Source organism: Canis aureus, chromosome 8 (genome assembly GCF_053574225.1).
Source record: "Canis aureus isolate CA01 chromosome 8, VMU_Caureus_v.1.0, whole genome shotgun sequence".
Lineage (NCBI taxonomy): Eukaryota > Metazoa > Chordata > Mammalia > Carnivora > Canidae > Canis > Canis aureus.
Genome location: NC_135618.1, coordinates 10,110,745 through 10,128,644, shown reverse-complemented (window position 1 = coordinate 10,128,644; position 17,900 = coordinate 10,110,745). Strand labels below are relative to the sequence as shown.

General features: G+C 32.3%; 2 long non-coding RNA genes across 8 annotated transcripts in view; one reads left to right on the top strand and one right to left on the bottom strand.

Moving 5' to 3' along the window:
- LOC144318319 (uncharacterized) overlaps positions 1-9,710 on the bottom strand; it is an 88,038-nt gene extending 78,328 nt beyond the window's left edge. For all 7 annotated transcript variants that reach the window (XR_013384170.1, XR_013384169.1, XR_013384172.1 and 4 more), the window contains exon 1: positions 9,521-9,710. This is a non-coding gene — a long non-coding RNA (uncharacterized LOC144318319). The remainder of the gene's footprint in view (positions 1-9,520) is intronic.
- Positions 1-17,900, top strand: part of LOC144318320 (uncharacterized) — an 85,977-nt gene that overhangs the window by 52,784 nt on the left and 15,293 nt on the right. The window contains exon 4 of the long non-coding RNA XR_013384176.1: positions 17,667-17,840. This is a non-coding gene — a long non-coding RNA (uncharacterized LOC144318320). The remainder of the gene's footprint in view (positions 1-17,666; positions 17,841-17,900) is intronic.

Below are 17,900 nucleotides of genomic sequence, written 5' to 3'. Positions count from 1 at the left end.
TACATAATGTTTTTTGAATGTTATAAAAATGTACAAGATAAAAATCATGTTTTGACTATTCTTGGCAGCAATGAATCTGTGCTCATTTTTCTTGTGCTGTGTATCTTATCACATTAGGTATTTTATGAGTTCATGTTGTCTTGTCAGTATACAATATACTATTAAATATTCTGTGCAAAGTAAATTCAAGAAAATCTCTTGTTATTGATCTATGGTTGCTTAGAATCCTTCAGCTCATCAAGCTACACACTCTTTCAGGTTTATGTGGTTTGTCAAAGATTTTAATTATCTGTAATGGTACTAGTTCCATGAGAAAATTCTTAATAAGTAGTTCTTAATACTACTACTGATACTGATTCAGTATCAGTACAGATACATCCTCCTCCTCCTCACTAAGTGTGTATGATGGATACCGCAGAAGTAGTGCCAGCGAGGGGGCATAGGACAATCTTTAGAAATACAGACTCTAGAAGCCTGAATAGGTACCAATACTGACTAGCTATAAGATCATAGGAGACTCATTTTACCTCTTTATCTCTCCTGGCTTCAAGTTTTATACTTGTAAAGTGAAAGTTATAATAACATCTGTATCATAGACATTTGAGAATTAAGTAATAATGCATTGCTTGGCATACAGTTAATGTCTAGTAAATGTTGAAAGAACAAATAGAGAGACGATATGATCATCTCGGGCATATATTACCTTATTCTAAACATATCTGGATGAGCAAAAATTCTTAGGTTAGAAATTTTAAGTGCATGCTGAAAATATATATTAATATGTATATAAATTGAGTTTGTTTTTAATACTCATATTTCTAAAGAAAATTAAGGATTCCATTGTAGCTCTATGTGCACATTAACCATCACAAATCTAAAAATGATTGCCAACTGATTACATTACATTCTAGTAGAAAAGCATATTTTAAACAGACTAATTGAGATACATTATGAACAGTATAGTAATCTATTTTATGCATTTCTAGTGTGAGATGAGGTATATAATTTTTCCTTAATGACTCTACTTAATGGGGAAAAAAAGTTTGATTATAGATTCCCAAATAATTGAAGGTCTTAAATAAGCTACCTATGAAGTGTTCTTATTTGAATTTGAACAGTCGCTCTAGTACTTTGCTAAACTGTGCAGTTTTACATGATAAATGTATAAGAGCAGGTTTGTAATATACTAATGAAATTGAGCATTAATGTTGTACAATATGAAAACATGTGCCTACTAGAATAAACATTCTGAAAAAGAAACACTCATGTAAATCTTCTTGAAACTCAATGTTTTTCTACAAAACTCATGCAGCCACAAGGTCATCAGCTATAAGCACTTTCCTTTCACTTCCATCAACTTGATATTGATTCTAGTTTGTGTTTGCTTATTTGTTTTTTGCTTTGCAGTTAGGCAGACTTTGAGATCTACAGTTGAGATTAGCAAAATCTTTGTTTCTGTGAAGTTCGCCAGGTACCCAGATGGTCAAGTGCAAAGGAAATTTTGCATAAATGACTTAGACATCTTTGTGCTGGATCTGACTATGATAATGCTTTAACTACAGTGTGTGTGTGTGTGTGTGTGTGTGTGTGTGCACGCGTGCGCGCGTCTTTCCTGCCTGCCCCACTCAGCCTCCTTCTTCAAAAGAGGGCTTTTAGTAGTCACCCCCTTTCTTTCACCTAGGCTGTTGTTTTTCTGTTGCCCAAACCTTTGTATGTCCAAGGCCTATCTTAGATTCTAGCAAAAAGGGAAGTTTTAAGTCAATATTGAATTAGAGCTACTATTTGCTGAGCATCAAACATACCAGTTTATATATTTTATTCCTAATCCTTAAAATAATCCCAGAAGATAGGTACAATTTTCTCCCTTATTATAGAATTATAATATAATCTCCCTATTATAGAATTCTATTATTATAGAATTTGAAATTAAGAAGACCAGCCAAAACCATAGAGCTGGCATTTACCATATTTGGACTACAAATTCAGTTCTACTTGGCTCTGAAGATTATTCAGGATTCCATGTTGGCTTGATGGGTAATCTGAGAAGCTAATTTCTACAAAATATTTTTTTTTGGTTGGTTGGTGTTGATTTTTTTAAATGAAGAATGGAGAGGATGGCTTTTAAAGGAGACCTATATTGTTTGACACAGGCAAAATCATAATGAGATAGAGCAATCACTGACCTTGAAAGCAAAGCTATAGCTTATTTACTAGGGTATGTGTTTTTCAGTGAATCCATGCTTTAATTATTTTTTAGAAATACAGATATTTTATTGAATTCTTTTGAAATGAAACTTAAGGGTTTATACAACATTGTCATAATATTATAATAGATTTCTAATAGTACAATGCAGTAAAGCATCTAATTTTTTTGTACCTTTTGAGCAATCAGCTGACTTGTTTCTATGACTCAAGAGCAACATAGCCATCATTCATCAGGAGTAAGATAAATTGATCAAGGTGTTTTTGCTATTACTTACAGGTTAAAATAAATTTCAGGTTACAAGGTGCTAAACTCTAACCTAAACATAAACAAGCAGTGTGCTTTCTACCTCAGATTTCATCACTCAAACTGAGTCGATATTGTTAGTGTAATAAGTTTTACTAAACGTGCAGAACTTGGAATATGAAATACCTAACGGTTTTAAGGTATATTGTTTCATTGACTTCCCTTATTTAGTAATACAAGTGGAAACTCCAATCACACATTCAAAATCATTAAAATATACAGTACAACAAAAGAAAAATGGTCTTTATTCTGATTTCCACTTAATATAACCAGAACATTTCAGATAATTTGAAAATATCCACAGTTGAATTTGTCAAGACAGTTCAAATAAATGGAGATCCCTAAAGATAAATGGAAAATTATGACACTGGTGTACATTTCTACCTCCCTAAAAAATTAACCTTCTAAACTTATATATTCAATTTCCACATAAAACTGAAATATATTCTTATACAACAAGCTCAAGCTTTTTATTTTTATTATTTCACTTCTTAAAAAACTGAAATCTCTGGTTAAGATTTCTTTAGTGACATTTTTAATATTGAATAAATCAAATCCCTAGTCTCCAGAGCGTTGTATGTCTTGTATTTTGAAGTTGTGCCACATAAATAAATTGTTTTTCTAATCCCTTTATATTTTTTAAAGTATATGAAAAGTTTAACCTAATTTGTACAAAATCATCAAATTTTTATTTCCTAACTCTTATTTTATTTGCAAGCAAAACTCAATTTCCAAAGATATGGATTGTTACTTATATAACTGGATTGTGGACTACAAATCAATATATTTGATATTATTACAGTTAACGTTTCAGAAAATTGTGTCATGAATGGCACTATGCATTGGTTGTATTTTTATTCTTTTTAATAATTCAGTTTTAGTTCTAATATCGTATTTTTATTTTGAAGTAATTTTTCTAAGTAGAAGGAAATGACATGGTGAAATGGGATGTAACAAATCATACAAAATAATTTATCTACCTGGCTAAGTTATGTTTTTTCTCCAATATTAGTTTTTATAATGTCAGTATTTATATCCCCTCCAAAAAATGAAAAATAATTTTATTAGTTTATTTCATTTACATGCAAGTGTCGGAAATGATTCTTTAAAGATAATTAAAGAAGAATAAGTCACTAAGTTCGATAATTAACTATAATTTATTAAGCACTCCTATACACGTTATCTCATTCAAACAACTCTGTGGTGTAGGCAACAACATTACCATGTCATGGGTTATAAAAAGGACTTTCACAGGCTTGTCTAAGCCAACACCTTACATATAGCTGATCTGAGATCCAAATATATTCATCTGACTAGTGGAATAATATTTCTTCCACCGTATTGAGCAACTAAGAGCCAATATTTATTGTGCACCTGTCGTTTGTGTTTTTGTAAAGCTTTGGGGTTTTAAATCAAACTTCATCCTCTCTGCCTTTTTGGCTCTCTCTCTCCCCTCTTTCTTGCACATATGAGTGCATACACACAATGCCTATCATTTTACAGATGAGGAAATTAAGCAACAGAGAAATTAAATAACTAACTTGTTGCAATAGTTAATAACCTAGTATGTGGCAAAACTAAAATCAAAGCATACAACATAGTATTTCAAGTTCAGGCTGTGGAGAAAAAAATGCCTAAATCCTATCTGTGATTTACCATATTATTCCTGTTTAGTGTTCTGGGGGTGATAGTCAGTGTTTCAAAAGTGCATGTCTTGTGGTTTAGCTAATTGTCTTTATTTTTTGTAATTATATTGAGCCTCCCTTTCTAGTATATAGACTCTGATTTATTATATTGATTTTCCCCATATTTTAGAAATGATTTACATTTCATGAAGTCCTGGTCATCTCTTTACTAATTGATTTCTATCTCAATGTTTGATTTTAATCAGGTAGTTAATTTATAACTACTAGAGTTGACATATAGCAGACCTACATACAGATATTCTTGTCTTTTCTTACACTAAAAGTGTTTCCTAATCAAAAGAGACACTCTCCAGGATAGATCACAAGGTAGCCCACAAAACAAGTCTTAACAGATTTAAGAAGATTGAAATCATATCAAGTACCTTTCCAACCAAAATAGAATAAAGCTAGAATTCAATGGCTAAGGAAAAGTGGAAAGCTTGCAAATGTGTGGAAATTAAACAACACACTCTTGAACAATGATTGGGTCAAAGAGAAACTCAAAAAGGAAATTAGAAAGTATATTGAATCAGATAAAAATGAAACACAAAATACTAAAATATATGGGATTCAGAATAAGCAGTTATAAGAGAAAAGTTTATAGTAGGAAGAACCTATAAGAAAGATCTCAAATCAACAACATTTACATCTCAAGAAACTAGAACAAAATAAGCCCAAAAAGTTTTGCAAAAGGAAGGAATTATTAAGGATTAGAGCAGAAATAAATTAAATAAATGATAGAAAACATTAATAGCACTAAGATTTGCTGTATTGACAAAATTGGCAAATCCTTAGCTAACATAAGAAAAAAAAAAAAAAGAAGACTCAAAGAACAAAAATAGAAGAGGGGAGACATTATTTCTATGTCCCAGAAATAAAAAGGATCCTAAAAGACTACTCTAAACAATTATATGCCAACAAATTGAATAATCTAGAAGAAATGGACAAATTAGTAGAAACATACAACACATAATGACTGAATGAATCATGAAGAAAAAGACAAGCTGAACAGGTATATAATTAATTGAAGACAGGAAATATACATGTAATTTGTCATAAGTTATTGTTTATATATGATCAATTATATTTTTCTTACACTATTTCCTCTAAATTAGAAAACCTGTATATATAATATATATCAACATGCATGTATATATAAACATATATTTTATATATAAAATAGTTTTTAAATTATGCATTCTATTTTTGTTTGACAAATGTTCCTGTTCTTTAAAGCCATAATGGAATCAGAACTTTCCTTTTTTTTTTTTTAAAGAAGGGATGCAATTTTCTTTTTTTATTTATTTTTTATTTTTATTTATTCATGATAGGCACACAGTGAGAGAGAGAGAGGCAGAGACACAGGCAGAGGGAGAAGCAGGCTCCATGCACCGGGAGCCTGACGTGGGATTCAATCCCGGATCTCCAGGATCGCGCCTTTGGCAGGCACCAAACCGCTGCGCCACCCAGGGATCCCAGAACTTTCCTTTTAATACTCATCCTTTTTGTTCCTTCTGGAGGACTTCTGGAGCTTTCCAGATAACTTCTAGACTTTGTCTTTAAACTCACTAGACTTTTATAGTGAGACAGATGGATTATCTTTTCCAATTCTTCTCCCCCTCCCTATAATTAAATTAGACATCCACATCCTTTGTCAAGTGGTCTTGCCATGCCTGCCTTTACAATAGGTAAAATATATAACACAGTCATACTGACTTTCAGTTTAGCCTAGAAATTTTCTTTAACTGTAGGAATGTAGTGTAAGTAGATGTGAAATAAGCAGAGTTGAGCTGAACTTGTTTGTTTTGACTTGTTCTTTTGTGATTCTACCAACTACATTGAGAATAGGCTAGAATTAGCAGACACGTGTGAGAAAAATAAATTTCAATTGCTTTTAGCTTTTGAAATTCTGAGATTTTTAAGAAACATAATACTAGACAACGATTAAACCCACCAATAAAGTTATTTTATAATTACCTTTTTTAAAAGATGTTACTCATTTATTCATGAGAGACACACAGAGAGAGGCAGAGACACAGGCAGAGGGAGAAGCAGGCTCCATGCAGGGAGCCCAATGTGGGACTCGATCTAGCATCTCCAGGATCATGCCCTGAGTCAAAGTCATATGCTCAACCACTGAAACACCCAGTCAACCCTATAATTACCTTCTTATATAAATATTTCACATACAAAACCAAAACATATGAAATATAACAAGACGGTCACTATCAGTGAACTCATTATCCCACTTAAGAAATAATTCATTGCCAAAGCCACTGAAAATCCCTATTGATTCCTTCCTGATAACTTTATTTCTCTTTTATTAGGCATTTTGTGTTTATCATTCTATTGCTTAGCTGTAGAATGCTGTCATACATATATACGTACATTACATATGCAAAATAAATGTATATTATATGTGAATATGTCTCTATACAATTTTTAGACTTAACCATATTACTATGAATAAATTTCTTAGATTTTATTCATAGACTTATGATCAATTGATTTTTTTGACAGTAGTTGTATTGGTTGCTGAGTGTAGCTCTAAAAGCCATCAATCTTCTCTCTATTCTCTGTATTGAAATGTGGAAAGAAAACTAATTCGTTAGCCTCAACATGCCTAGAATAAGTACCCAAAAAAGAAACTTTATTTTATTTTTTGTATAAGTTAAAGACTCTCTTTAAAGTGTTGTTCTTTTGATATCAGGATTTAGGATTTTAATGGCCTAACTGATTATAATTACAGACATTTGTTCCATTATACTCATGAATGATGAATGATTAAAAAGGCAGTCTATTGAATTCATATTTTTCTAATCTATTTTTAAATTAGAGAACTCTGAGGCAGTAATTTAGAGTAACAAAGCACAGATTGTTTTATGGTCCCAGACTTCTCCTTTATTTAATTAAAATTGCTTTAAAAATAATTATTGGAATAGGGTGTTTTGTTTAACAGGATATTAGAGCACAACACCTTACTGAGTATGCTTTTGAAAGAAGTAATGCTATTTTTCCCAAAATTATATGAGGAAGGTTGCATATAGGATGCACATTTCCAAATGTAATGTATACAGTGTTTTTCTTTGTTTTATGATAATGTAAATATTTAGTTTGATTTCAGGGTTTTGGTAGGTGGAACATGTACCTGAAATCAAAATTAAATTTGTTTTGTGAGACAAAGTTTTCTTTTTCTTTTTAAACTAAAAAGAAAAAAAAATATCATATCACCAAATTAATTTCATGAAAATATTATCTTTTAATTACAACATGTAGTCTATGTTTAATCACAACATATACTGTATGTGTTATATGTTATGTAACATACATATTTTGTAAAGAAACATGTTTCTATTACAACATGTACATATTAGGACACATATCTCAAATGGTGATGGTCCTTATTGCATTTGTATTGAGATAGAAATGTTCAACTAAGAGTAGTTCAGTGTTTTTGCTAGTTTCTGAATGCCTTTTGCCGTAATTATTGGTGGCACTTTGGTGTGTGTACTCCACAGCTTAGCATCAGCCACAGAGAAGATGATAATGAACACAATTTAAAACATGAAACTTGGGGCAGCCCGGGTGGCTCAGCTGTTTAGCGCTGCCTTCAGCCCAGGGCTTGACCTGAGGGACTTGGGATCAAGTCCCATATCCGGCTCCCTGCATGGAGCCTGCTTCTCCCTCTGCCTGTGTCTCTACCAATCTCTCTCTGTCTCTATCTCTGTCTCTGTCTCTGTCTCTGTCTCTCTCTCTCTCTCCTTCTCTGTGTCTCATGAATAAATAAGTAAATAAAATCTTAAAAAAAATAAAACATGAAACTTGCAAATGCCCTGTGAAAGGGAGTATGGATTCATCATTGCTTGTTACTTTATTTGGACCTTCTTTGGGTTTTCATATCAGGTAGTACTACAAGATACAGGGATGTTCAAAAATATTTATTACCTTATTAAAGTAAACTGTCTTCCCTGCCGGTGGATGATACTTTATAGAAAAAATTCAAAATCCTATAAACTTCACGGTTGGAGTCCTGCCACTTTTTAGCTGACAACAGTGTAACCATTACTTTTATTCTAATTTTAAGGACAGTAGTAGCAGCACTTCAATTAACCAATTAATCAAAATAATATTCAAGTTTCTGCACATCTAGTTCGTAAAGGCTCTCCCTATTGCACATTATTTCAAATGAATGCCACCTCCTGCTATGGTGGGTGTTCAACTGTCCTAGAAAAGCACAGTAGTGAGCTCTTTTCATTGCAGTGAAAAAAGTTAACAACATTGACACTTAAGTGACCATAATTAGTCCATTGAGATGGATGTGGGAACTTTGTACCACTCCTAATGTCATTGTCACAGACTTATGACACCCTTTAAATTGCTGGAGTTCATTGGTTCATTTTCCAAATGGTTTTCTCACTTAGAATGCCTAGAAGCCCAATTTAAAAAAAAAATAATAATAAGGTCTAGGCTACTTTCAAAAACAGCCTCAATTGAAGAAAGTCTAAAGGGAGGGCTTACATCTTTCACATTGCAGTGTTTTTCTCAGCGTTTGTATGAAAAAGACACATCAAATGACCATATAGAAAAAACACATGCTTATAATTGATAACATTAAATATTTAGCAGTGCAGAAGTGAAAATTTAGAGATGAGTTTTCCATGAATATGAGTTAAAAAACATAAAAAAGTAATAAAAAGGCAAGTTCTGCCCTATTCAAACCAGTTCTCCAAAAGGTTTGACATGTTTTATGAAACTAAGCTTGTAATAATAATAAGATATAAAATATCTTTTCAATTTACATATCGTGCAACTAACATACCAATTTTATTTTAATTCCTCTGTATAGTAGTAGAGAAAAATATGCTAGTGTGTAATTGTTTTTTATATGAATATTCCTATAAAAGTCTATTTTTAAAATGCAAATACTACTTTAAAAACTGCTTTAGCTAAATTTCCCTTAAAACGTAAGGAACTCAAAATGAACTATCAGTAAATACACCCTAAAATTCATAAGCAAATTATTGTGACTATAAAGGAAAGCAGGAAGTAGAAAAACAGAAGAGACAGGGTTATAACACACTAATAAGTATGAAAGAAGTGAAATACTGACTAACATCATGCAATTTCTCAGCTGTTCACTGTCTCCTTTGAGCTGGCATGGAAAGCAAACAAGAGCTATCAGAAATCAGAAGAGTTGGTCATCAAGTGAAGAAATGGTTGAATTCTTTGATTTTCCAAAGCAACAATATTATTTGTAAGGACTCCAGCAGTTACTAGAGGCACCCAAAGGTTTTAGAGAGGTTCAAGAACATAATATCAGACTCACACTTTCAGAATGTGTTGCTTCACATCAGAAGGAAACTTTAGTATGCAGCTGATTGGAGAGAACCTGGGACACAAACAACGTTATCAGAGATCTGTTTCTCCCTCTCTCAGTTCTGCGTATCTGGGAACATAATCTTCTGACTATAGTGATTTTCCATCTCCTGGAAAAGAGAACCACCCTCACTCTCAAATTAGTCACCCATCTTTATGATGCATGCTGTTGCCTCAGTAACCTCAGAAGAAAGAGCTAATCGTTCCATTTATTTATTTATTTTTAAAGTCCTAGCATTGACCTATCTTTTGTGATGTACCCATTCTAGAGTGAATTAGACTGGACAGAGTCACAAGAGTATTCTTGGGAAAATACCACCCCAAAAACATGTTATTGATTTCGTCATGAAAAAATAAAATTCTCCTACCAGAAAAATGATGAAAGAGGTACTGAGTCAATGAATACAGAAATTGAATAATCATCCCATAGAAAGAGAGGGATTCTGGACACTAAAATCACATGAAGTTGTTATTGGTCTTATGCAAGATTTTAATACAGATTAGCTTATAGATGTTTTGACATTAGACAGAAGTCACAAATAATTAAGAGAAGTCAAAAATGCTCACTCACATGAAAATAAGACATATCAAACTACCTTTCTTTATACTTTGGATGGGATGTCCAGATAGGTAAGTGAAAAATACCTTTAGAGATACAGTACTAAAATTTTAAACTACTGAGTAACAGGATGACATTTGTACTTAACTATTTTGCTAATGGCAATTTCTTAAATAGACTCACAAGAAAAATATTCACGATAGGGTCAATGTTAAAGTGAAAGAAAGAGGAGTGCCTGGGTGGCTCAGTTGGTTACCTGTCTGCCTTTGGCTCAGGCTCTGATCACAGGGTTCCTGGGTCAATCCCTGCATCAGGCTCCCTGCTCAGTGGGGAGTCTGCTTCTCCCTCTGCCCTCCCCCCGGCTCATGATCTCTCTCCCTCTCTCAAATAAATAAGTAAATTAAAAAAAAAATCTTCAAAATATGTAAAGTGAAAGAGTTTAATCCTAATCTTGATTAAGATCAAGATTAGGAGATTAGGAGTTTAATCTTGATCCTAATTCAAATTCTTTTCTCAGTATTTTGGATGAGCATATGAGAAATAGGCTAGTAATATGTTATAGAAAGCTTGGAGGGAAATGATATACTATATATTGCATACTGTCATATGTGAGGTCTCAAAAATATCTGAAAGGAATAGATAAGTAAAATGAACCTGATGAGATAAAAGTTAATCTAAATCTTCATGTTAAAAAACAAACCAACAAACCTTTTACATACACCATGAACCTTAGAACCTTAGAAGTAAACAATGAGGATTAACGGGAAGCTTTATCAAAAGGTCAAAGGAGGGGTGCCTGGGTGGCTCAGAAGGTTAAGCTGCTGACTCTTGATTTTGGGTCAGGTCATGATCTCACAGTAGTGAGACAGAGGCTCATTTCAGGCTCTGTGCTCAGCTCGGAGTCTGCTTTAGATTGTCTCTCCCCCCAGCCCCTGTTCTGTCAATTTCTCTCTCAAATAAAGAAATCTTAAGAAGAAAGACTAAAGGACATTAACCTGAAGCAATTTCAGCACACATTAGCGATGTTATATTTTCTGCTAAAATGAATTAAAATTATCATTGGATATATCAACAAAGTCTCATTTTCTGATAATAATAGGTGGTACTGTCATAATCTGAGAGATGTACTGATAGATTTGAGTATGTGAAGGGATGGATTATTGAGACAATATAGGATGTGACCGTATCTCGATTAAAGGGAATAATATTTAACAGAAAAGTAAAAACCACTTTACATACTTGAAAGACTTTTACACAGACTTGCTCTGTGTGCTTGTAAAAGTTATATCCAGAACTTGTATTTGGGTTGTAGAAGTCAGATGCACAATCAAAGACACTTTTCCCCTGAATTATGTATTTTTAGTTTTGAAGATATATTTTTATAATGGCTTTATTAATTATGTAATTTTCTGCAATAACATGATTCAATATGATATTCAATATAATTCAATAATGACATCTTCTGGTGTCATTTCAAGACAAATCCACACAAAAGGTATATGGTTAGACGAGATAACTTTGAATCCCAGTTCAAAATATTAATGCTTTGGATTTCTTATAAAATTATTCATGACTGAGGAAGCAGGATATTGGAAGTATCTGGTTGAAAGAGTAGTTTTCAAGGCAGGTCACAGAGAAATGGCCTGGCTCGCTGGCAGTAGGAATTTGTGATCATTCCACAAAGAAATATATACCTAAAGACTGAAAAGCTCAGACTCTTTGGAGGTTTATGAGATATGAAAGAACCTTCTGTCTCTAAAAATTGTTTTAGGAAATTCCAATACATAGACAGTCTTTAAAAAAAAAAACAGCTATGAAGAACAATGAAAATAGAGATTAACAGTTGTAGTTACAGTTAATAGCAATTAGGGATTGTTTTCTTCTTATTAATGAATACTTAGTACATTGGCATTCAATATGTAGGTGAATTGAAAATATATTTTTTTTAAAAAAAGGAATAGCTGACGTCCATTTGATACATCCTAAAGCACACATTTAAAGCCCTGTATGTTTTGTTTCATTTATATCCCCTATTCCCCAGCAGAGATAATCACTATTCTTAACTATATATGTAACTTCCCCTTGGTTTTATGCATTGTTTGTGTGTGTGTGTGTGTGTGTGTGTGTGTTTAAAAAAGATTTTATTTATTTATATTATTTATTTATTTATTTATTTATTTATTTATTTAGTAGTAAGATGGATAGCATAAGTGGGGGAAAATACAGGTGGAGAGAGAGAAACAGATGCCCCACTGAGCAGGAAGCCCAATGCGGGGCTCATCCCAAGACCCCAGGATCATGACCTGAGCTAAAGGCAGATGCTTAATTGGCTGAGCCACCCAGGTGCCCCTATGTATTGTTTTATCAAAACATTTATGTTTGTGTATATGTTTTGCATGCTTTGGTATTTATATAAATTGATTTCTGTATATATATTTTGCACATATTTTATATATACTCTTCTGCTACTTGCTTTTTTAGCTTAGGGATTTATCCATGTTGTTGTATAGCTGTAGTTCTTAGATTGTCACTACAGCACTGTATTCCAGTGTATTTTATAGACTCAGTCTTCTCCTGATGGAAATGTGTTTGTTTCCAGTTTTATGTATGACTCTTTGCACAAATACAAGTCCATTTTTACAGTCTTGGTTCTCAAAATATGTTATCCTGCCTGACCAGCAACATCATCTGGGAACTTGATAGATATGCAAATTCTGCATCACCACTCCATACTTTGCAAAATTAGAAATTCTTGGGGGAACTGGGGGCAGGGAGGCCCAGCAGTCTTTAAGCAATCTGTGTGGGTGAATCTGATACACATTCAATTGCAAAACCCATTGACTTAGAGCATATGTGAAGGAAAGAAATTACTAGGTCATAGTTCTTAAATCCTCAAGCTTATCAGACAACCTACATAGTTTTCTAAAATGCTGATACCAATTTCCAGTTTCATCAACAGTTATATGAGTTCCTATTACTCCAGTTCTTCAAAACATCTGGTGTTGTCTGATTTTTCCAAAAGTTTGCCTACATAATAAGTGTAAAATATTATCTCATTGTGAATTTAATTTGCTCTTCCACAATTTAAATGATAGGTGTGCATACTTTCTAATTTTATGAGATATTTTTACTTCTTCTTCTACGAACTTCTTTTAACTTCATTTTAAAATTGGATTCATGGGCAGGCTGGGTGGCTCAGCGGTTTAGCGCCGCCTTCAGCCCAGGGCGTGATCCTGGAGACCCAGAATCAAGTCCCACGTAGGGCTCCCTGCATGGAGCCTGCTTCTCCCTCTGCCTGTGTCTCTCTCTCTCTCTTTGTCTCTCTCATAAATAAATAAATAAAGTCTTTAAAAAAATAAAATAAAATTGGATTCATTGTCTCTTTTGGTGGATGAATTTTTTAAAAATTGCTTTTGCTTTTTTTTCTTCCTTCTTTGGAATTGTAATATATCTCTATACTAATCATTTCTTGATTAAATGTGTGGCCAATATTGTATCCCAGTGTATAGCTTATCTTTTAGTCCTTTTTACAATGTCTTTTGATTCATTGGAGTTTTTTATTTCAATAGAGTTGAACTCATCATTTTCTTCTCTGATGGTTTGTACAAATTTTTAAAAAGGTTTTACTTTCATTCCAGTTATCATACAGTGCAATATTAACTTTCTCTGTACAATATAGTAATTCAACTCCACCATAGGACACCCAGCGCTCAACACATAACATGCTCCTTACTCTCCATCACCTATTTAACTCATCCTCCACCCACTTCCCCTCTTAAAAGAGGTTAAAATGGTTAAAACCATTTGTTTGTTCTCTATAGTTAAGAGTGCATTTTATGTTTTGCCTCTCTCTCTTTTTTTTTGCTCTATTTGCTCATTAGTATTGCTTCTTAAATTCCACATATGAGTGAAGTCATACAGTGTTTGTGTTTGTTTCTCTGACTTAGTTCACTTAGCATCATACTCTCTAGCTTCTTCCAGGTCATTGAAAATGGTAAGATTTCATACTTTTTATGGTTGAGTAATATATACATATATCACTTCTACCTTTATTCTTTTTTATCTTCACATCAAGTGTTGGGATAGGCATAGGGAAAGATTTTTTTTTTTAAGTAAATTCCAAGCCCAATGGGACTTGAATTCATGACCCTGAGATCAAGACCTGAGCTGAGATCAAAAGTCCAACCCTTAATGGACTGAGCTTTCTAGAATTTTTTATCTTGTTTAGAAAACTTCTTTGAGGACATGAAAATATTCTACACTTTTTTATTATAAAAATAAATTTCGAGGGTTCTTTAAATTTTTCATCTCTGAAATTTTCATCTGAGTGCTAAGTAAGGATCCTTTTTATTTCCATAAAAATATCCAGTTGCTCAAGAAAATTTTTTTTCAACAGCTCATCAGTCTCCAGTAAACTTCAATGGGATATTTCTTACATGCCAAGTTTCTGTATGTATATATATATATATATATATATATATATATGAACTTTTTAAAAGATTTATATTATTGTTCCATTGCTTAATACTTCAATATCTACTACAGTCTCTTTCTGCCTTAAAATAACTTTATACTAAGCCATAATACTATAATTCATATTACTCCACCATATATTTTTCATCAGGAGCTTCTTGGTGACTTATGACTACAGGCACATACACAGACACACAGACACACACACACATAGCATTTTATTTAGTTGGGCATTTAGCATGTAGATAATGGGAGAATTGATATCTTCATGATACTAATATTTTATCCATGAGTATGGTATATTTCTTCATTAATGGTTGTCTTAAAATCTTACCATAGACTTTCATAATTTTCTCCATAAAAATAAAACACAGTTGTGAAATACTACTGGGTTCTTCATATTATTTTTTATTGCTCTAATAATTATCGATGTCTATAAAAACAGTTGTCCTTAGGCTTTGCATTTTATTCAGAATGTTAATATATTCTCAAATAACTCTAGTAATTTATGTAAATTATTTTGAAATTTTAATGTAGACAAGTTTTTTTCTTTTTTCTTTAAAAAAATCTTGATAGTTTTTGTTTTTATTATTTGTTTTTGTTGTTGTTTGTTTGTTTGTTTTTGTACTGACCAGGACTTCCAAAATCATTTTGAAGAGAAGAAGTAATACTTGTATATTTTCTCATATACATCTTTTTTAAGTAATTTTTTTCAGGTTTTGGAGATTACACTAATAGTGTCATAAGAGTCTTTTTTAAAACAGATATAGATGACTGATCTTATTGAATGCTTTTTTGGTATCTATTATTATAATCATATTTTTCATTGTTAGTGCCCTAATGTAATGAATAACCTAAGTAGATTCCTTAATTATAACTTATACTAGCATTCCTGGTGTATACACCTTCCCCACTATATATATATATATATATATATATATATATATATATATATATATATTTTATACTTTGGTGATTCTATGTCCTTATATCTTTAAATTTTGCTTCCATGCTCATAATTCTGATTGGTCTGTAAATTTTCCATTCTCTTAACATTTACTTTTGTCTGGCTTTTAAATGAATTGAGACTAGTGAAGATATTTTTTGTCTTTGTTTTTGTTTGGTTGGTATTGGTGTCTGTTTGGGGATATATTTATAATTATGAATTTAATTCTTTCAATAGTTTCAGATTATTCAAATTTTGGACTTGTTTTAATAAGTTTGATGATTTACATTTTACTAAGAATTTCTCCAATTCATCTACATTTTCAAATGTACTGGCTAATATTGCTCACAGTTTTCTCCTCTTATTATCTGATATATTTTGCATCTATATAAATAAGTCTCTTCTTTATTTCAAATAATCTTTATGTTCATCTTTATATATATTTCATTAACATCACATTTTACTTCTCACTTAGTCTTTTCTAAGTACTGAAAGTATCAGAACTTTTTGTTCAGTGACATCCAAAAAAAAAATAAATAAATAAATAAAACCAAAAAAACAAAACAATTAATTACAGATTGCTACTTTATCTCTTTTAGATTAGTGTCTACAAATTGTGGCTCCCCAGTTCTCAGTAAATATTTTTTAAAAGGAGTTGATTTACTGAAGACTATGTACTCCTTGAAATTCAGATCCCCTTTCCTTTGGAAACTAAACTAAAAATAAGCTCATTCTGAAAATAATGGTATAATGATTCAGCAATGGATTACCAGAAAATCTTTTGTGTGTTATAATGAAAGTAATATAAAATAAATTTGCACATACATAATAAGCACATTACTCATTGATTTAGAAGTTCTACTCTGTCTAATATAAAGATGATAACGCTAGCACTAGCAAACATGAATTTCCTTTTTTTTAACATTAATTTCCTAAGCATGTTCACCAAACCCAGTGTACTTACCCCTGTTTGAATATTAGAATTACCAGAGGAGCTTTAAATACACCAGACCAATTGAATAGAAACATCCCAGTGTTGGGTCTGAGCCCAGGAGATTCAAATATACAGCAGAGTTGAAAACCACCACCATAAGTTATATATTTGTGAAACCCTATGCCTTAAATTCATTTGTAACATTGACCTCCATGGTTCTTTATTAAAAGAACAGACTATTGAGGTCAAAAACCACTGCAGCTAATAGCAGAGAGTTCTTCCTGAACTAATTCGACCATTATAAGACACTTCAAAAGTAATTTCCTAATCTGTATTTTTACACTGTTTAAAATGCTTAAATGGTATGCTGCATTTTGTCAAATATTTTCTCATGTTGTAGAATTAACTGTTTTATGTTTAAGAGTATATTTATCTTACTTTAAACTCTTTCCTGACATTAGTGAATGCTAATATATTTTTAATAAAACTAGTCAGTTAATCTCAGTTGGTTAAGGCATGTAGTCAATAATACAAAAAAATGACAGAGGTGGGGGTGTTGTGTGAAACTGACATTTAAAGTCCTTGTAACAGGATATCCTCAGACTTCAGTGACAGATGGGGCAGAAGGAATGGGTGAGTAAAACATAAATGGCTTTAATCCATAAAGAAATATACTTTAAAAATGCATTTATTTATTTGAAAGAGAGTCCATGAAAGGGGGAAGGGGCAGAAGGAGAGAATCCTCAAGCAGACTCTCAGCTGAGGACAGAGCTCAATATGGGGCTGGATCTCATGACCCACAAGATTATGACCTGAGCTAAAACCAAGGGTCTGAAATTTACTCAACTGAGCCACTCAGGTGTTCCAAGAAATACATAGCTTTGTAAAAGAAAATTTATAATGTTGATATAGTTGCTTCTGTTCCAATTTAACTTGCATTATGTAGCCATTTGTTTTTCTTAGCTGAACGTGTTTTTATCAATTGAATCAGGTAATTTCATTCCATTTTTTCAGTAATTACAAGACATAATGTAATCATTGTCCTGATTACTTTCATAAACTAAAAGGAGTTGGGTCATATTTTTTATGACAATTGTGCTGTAATGTAATTTCCTTTTTATTTTGGAGGGGAAAATAGTGTAGTCTTCAGTAACAATTGTCTGGTTTTCCTATTTACTTTTGAGGAACCCCTCCTGTTCTCAGCAATGATGAGATTTGTGTCATTATCCAGCAGCATAGATGGGAACTGTATCCGGCCTGGCTATCCAGCATAGTTCATATAATTGTACGTATGCAGCAGAGAGGCACAGTGTGGGATCCATGACCTAAAGCAAGCCAAGGACATTCATCTCTTACAGGTAAGGTTATGAAGATGGCAAAAGATGACCATCTTTACAGATGAAAACAAACAAAACAAA